At 34.7% G+C, this 4,978-nt stretch overlaps 1 pseudogene; it reads right to left on the bottom strand.

Annotated features, from left to right (window-relative positions):
- Window positions 1–4,030: 4,030 nt before the first annotated feature.
- On the bottom strand, window positions 4,031–4,978 carry LOC100734629 (olfactory receptor 1468-like; annotated as a pseudogene).

The raw sequence follows: 4,978 nt of genomic DNA, 5'->3' as shown, positions 1-4,978 counted from the left end.
ACAACTTGCCAAGAATGGTCATATTCCCAAATTGTTATACAGATTTAATTCAATCCCAATCAAAATACCACTAGGATATCTCATGGAACAAGGCAAAACATTTCTGAAATTCATTTGGAACCAGAAGAGATCTAGAATATCAAAAAAAAACCTACCAGTCTACCAATCTGTTTCTTTTGATTGGTGAATTGAGTCCATTTATATTGATGGTTATAACTAATATGAATTAGCATGTACTTGTCATGTAATTTTCCCACACTTGTTTCCCTGCTTTTCCCTTCTGACAGTTTGTCCTGCCTGGTTGTTTCTCTTTGTTGTTGTTCTTCCAAATGTGCTCATCTTTGCCTCTGTCTAAATTATCTTTCAGAGACAATATGGTAACTACTTTTATGTTGGGATTATCTTGTGGTGAAACACTATTTTGCTTAAATGGTTATGTTTTGATCTGCACTGATTTGCTGTTATGCCCTCTTTTATCTTAATTTCCATTTTATTATTTACTTTTTTATCCTTTTCATTAAGGGAAAAATAAATTTAAAAATAGCAGGATATATTATAGTAACCCACTTTGACTTTCCATTATCTTGATTTAAAGCCCTGTATTGCTCTCACCATCTTGTTTTGACTGATGTCCCTCTATTCTGCTTTGCTTGATAGTACCAGGTTCGAAAGTTTAAGTAACAGCTGTGAAGATAGTGGGATTCATTATGATGCCCATTCTGGTTGACTATTATCTACTTTTGAAGACCTGTAATGTCTCCAATGTTTTGGTTTTGTTGGTTTTGTTCTTTACTGTTTTTTTCAATTTTATTATAACTAATGATATAGGCAATTCTATTAGAGATAGCGGGAGGCATTATGGTAACCATTGTTGATCACCTAGTATTATGCTTTTACATTATCTTATTATGTCCACCCTTTTGATTTGACTGACTGTTCTGTTATGTCACATTTGATTCTACTCTCTTCCAAAAAAGTAATAAGAACTGTGTGATCAACAAAACCCAAAATGTGTAATTGTCATTGTACAAAAGAGAGGAAAAGAAAGTGCTCTAAACAATATAACTGCATATATATTTTAGTGTATAAGATAGATAATGATATTACTGAGTTTTGTTGGTTCATTGAACAGAACTGTTTGTTGGATCATTGAACAACTTACTATTGGAATGTACACTTTATAAGCTTTAATTTTGTAACTTGAACAATTATTTCTAACATGACAAAATGTAATCCATTAACTAGTGATTTCCTACTGTTTATTTTTTTCTGTAAATCTGTATAACTCATACCCTTTCTCTGCTTTTTTTTCTTTTTCTCCTTAAATAAAATTTAAAATAAATAAATAAATAAATAAATAAATAAATAAATTATCTTTCATTATCTTTAACTGTTGGTTTGTTGGCCATGAGTTCCTTCAGTTGTTCTGAGTCATGGAAGTATCTTATTTCTCTGTTAATTTTGAAAGTTAGTTTTCCAGGTTACATCAATCTGGGTTGGAAGTTGTTTTCTTCAGGACTTGAAGTAATATACTCCAAGCTCTTCTTGACCTGAAGGTTTGTGTTGAGAAGTCTGCCATGATTCTAATGGGCTTTTCTCTACAGGTGATATGTTTCTTTTGTCCAGCAGTTTTCAATATTCTTTTGTTGTGCTGAATTTCTGGTACCTTGATTATTATATGTCTGAATGTAGAATTATTTTGGTTATGGCTGTTTGAGGTTCTATATGTTTCGCCTATTTGTATGTCAAGTTCTTTTCCAATGCTTGAGAAATTTTCTGGTATTCTACAAATAGATTTTCTATATCTTTTGTATTGAGTCCTGTTTTTTTCATGGGTACCACCTATTCTTGTATTATTTTTCTTTGCATCATCTTGCAACTGCTGAAATGTTACTTACTGATATTTTGTTATTTTCAAAAGCTCTTCCCTTTCACAATCATTAGCAATGATCCTGTCTTCAGGTCTGAAAGTGTGTCCTCAGTTACATTCATGTGGTTCTGCCAGCATTAAATAGTATTTTTTAATTTCTTGGGTATCTGTTTGAATCTGTTTAATACATTCAATTACTTTCCTATATTACTCATTCATGGTTTCCATCCTTTTAATGTCATCATCTATTTTTTTCTATCTTTACTCTAAATTTGATGAGCAATTCATTTATACATATTGGAAAATAAATGGGGAAAAAAGAAAATAAATGGGAAGGAAACTGATCAAAAGTAAAGAACCACTGGGATAGGGGAAAGGAGAAAAGAAAGAGGAGGAAAGAATATATATAGATTATTATGATACATTATCATGATAGATAGATATTATGATAGATTGTTATGATACTGGTCTCTGTTAGTTTACCTAAAATAATTGTTTGTCCCTTGATATCTGATCATTTTTATGCCTATATTGTGTAATTTGAGCAACTGCATTGAAGATAATGATGCACAGTATGTTATACGTTGCTAGTCTATTATTTTGTTTCAAAATTCTGTATCATTTTTTCTTTTTGCATTTTAAAATAAGATGAAACTTCCTTGAATACATAAAAATACATAAAATGTGTTTTTTCTTGTATGTAAATGCTAGATGAAGAAAATGGAAATCTATATATAAGAACTCCTTGTTCCCATATTCTTGTTATAATCATAAAAAATAAATCACTTATAAAACTGCTAGGTATGTGGTCACTAAATGATCACATTGTTTTCTTTGTCAATATTTTATTAGCATATATTTGGACACATTGTAAATGCATTAATGGTACAGAATTAGCATCCACGAGCATCACAACTAACATCTTTTTATTTCCTCCTTCCTTTCTCACTTTCTGTCTCCTCCATCCCTCATCTCCTTCCACTGACTGGTTTGCAACTTGATTTGTCCTTGTTAAAAGCTAAACATCTTTTGATAACATTTATTAGTTTTATGTTAATGTTATTTCTACATTTTTCTGTTCAGTTGTTTTTACTTTGGATTACAGGAATTGTTTTATATCTGAGGTTTTAACTTTGTGTCTGTTAGAACACGTCCTAACAGAATGGCTGCTCTCTTTTGTGGAGTAGGAGATAGAAGAAAACACGGAGGCAGAGCGTCTGCCATCTTATAACGGCTCAGCAACTCATACTCTGTGTGACATGAGACACTGAATTCCATTTTCAGCCTGTAAAACAGAAACAGTATCTTTCCTTCTGCCATGAACTTGTTATGATGGGAGAAAAAAAATAGACATGAAGCTTCTTTATTAATTCCAAAACACAAACAGAGAAGTGATATCCTTAAACTTCTGAACATTTTATATTCTTTATTTAAAAAAAAATATCGAAAAGTCCTCAGTATTAAGCACCTCAATGGTAAACCAAAATGCATATTGTAGGAGGACAGTTATAAAAATCCACTGAGAATAAATCAAGTCCAAAAATATTATATAGATTTGGAAAAAATGAACAAGAGGCTTGCGATACAGTAGTATGAAATTTTCTGCAGGAGAGGTCATATAGGAGACTTAAAAGGGAGTGAAGGGGTAAGAATTTTGATTTTATTGACTACGTATTGAGATTATAGAGTATTATAATCTCAAAATGTATTATAGAGAAATATAGAGCACTATAATCTCAAAACATATTATAGAGAAAGCCAACTTCTTGGTAAAACAAGATCCCTAAATAATTTTATTTAAGAAGGTAAACAATAGAGAGCACATATAATAGTACATTTTACACTGTCCAAGATCACCTGGAAATATTGCCAGGTCACCAAGACTCCATTCCCTGGTTAAATTACCCAGGTAAATTTCTACTTTTTCTGTACTATATGGAACAGCTATGTCATATGCTTTTTACTTTCTTTCTTTCTTTCTTTTTTTTTTTTTTTTTGTGGAACCAGGGATCGAATTCACAACCTTGCACTTTCCAAGCAGGCACTTATGCCCCTGTGTGCTTTTTAATAGAAGCTTGCAGGGAGAAGGAGGAAATCTGAAATAACATTCCAACACAAATCTCAATATAATTATTGAATTATGTAAAAATCTCAGTGTTATCATGAAAAACAGAAGAGCATCATCTTCTTACGAAAAACTCTTCCCAGGGCTCCCTTCATGTCTCTGTTCCTCAGGCTGTAGATGAAGGGGTTCAGCATGGGAGTCACCACTGTGTACATCAGAGCCATGACGGTCTCCTTCACAGTGGAATTATTAGCTGATGGACATAAGTAGAGGCCAATGATTGTCCCAAAGAACAGCGACACCACAGAGAGGTGAGAGCCACAGGTAGAGAAAGCCTTACGGATGCCATGAGCAGAGGGAACCTTGAGGATGGAGGAAAAAATTTGGGCATAAGATAGGATGATAAGCAGAAATGGGATGATAACAACCAGCCCTCCCATGAGAAGTATCACTAACTAATTAACATGAGTGTTGGAGCAGGCCAGCTTCAGCAGAGCAGACAAATCACAGAAAAAGTGGGGGATCACATTGTTCCCACAGAAAGACAGTCTCGCAGTGAGCAGGGTGTGCAACAGGGCATGGAACATGGTCAGAGCCCAAGACAGTGAAACCATGCCTACACAGAGCTTGGGATTCATGATGCTGGTGTAGTACAGTGGGGAGCAGATGGCTACATAGCGGTCATAGGCCATGGCCACAAGCAGGAAGCTCTCCAGATCTCCAAAAAATAGAAAGAAGTACATTTGGGTGAGGCAGCTTTGATATGGGATGGATGGGACTTGGCTCTGCATGTTTTGCAACAGCTTGGGAACGGTCACAGAGGAAAAGCAGAGGTCAGAGAAGGACAAGTTGCTGAGAAAATAGTACATGGGTGTGCGGAGCCGGGAGTCCAGTTGAATGAGAACAATGATGATGAGGTTTCCCAGGACTGTGGTAAGATACATGGTGAGGAACAAGGCATAGAACAGGTGTTGGTGCTCTGGCTGGATGGGCAGACCCAGCAGGAGGAACTCTGAGAGGACGGTTTGGTTTCTTTCCATCAC

The sequence above is a fragment of the Cavia porcellus genome, unplaced genomic scaffold (genome assembly GCF_034190915.1).
Source record: "Cavia porcellus strain 051 isolate PalLab524CR breed Dunkin Hartley unplaced genomic scaffold, mCavPor4.1 scaffold_6, whole genome shotgun sequence".
Classification (NCBI taxonomy): domain Eukaryota; kingdom Metazoa; phylum Chordata; class Mammalia; order Rodentia; family Caviidae; genus Cavia; species Cavia porcellus.
This window is presented reverse-complemented; position numbering and strand designations above follow the sequence as displayed.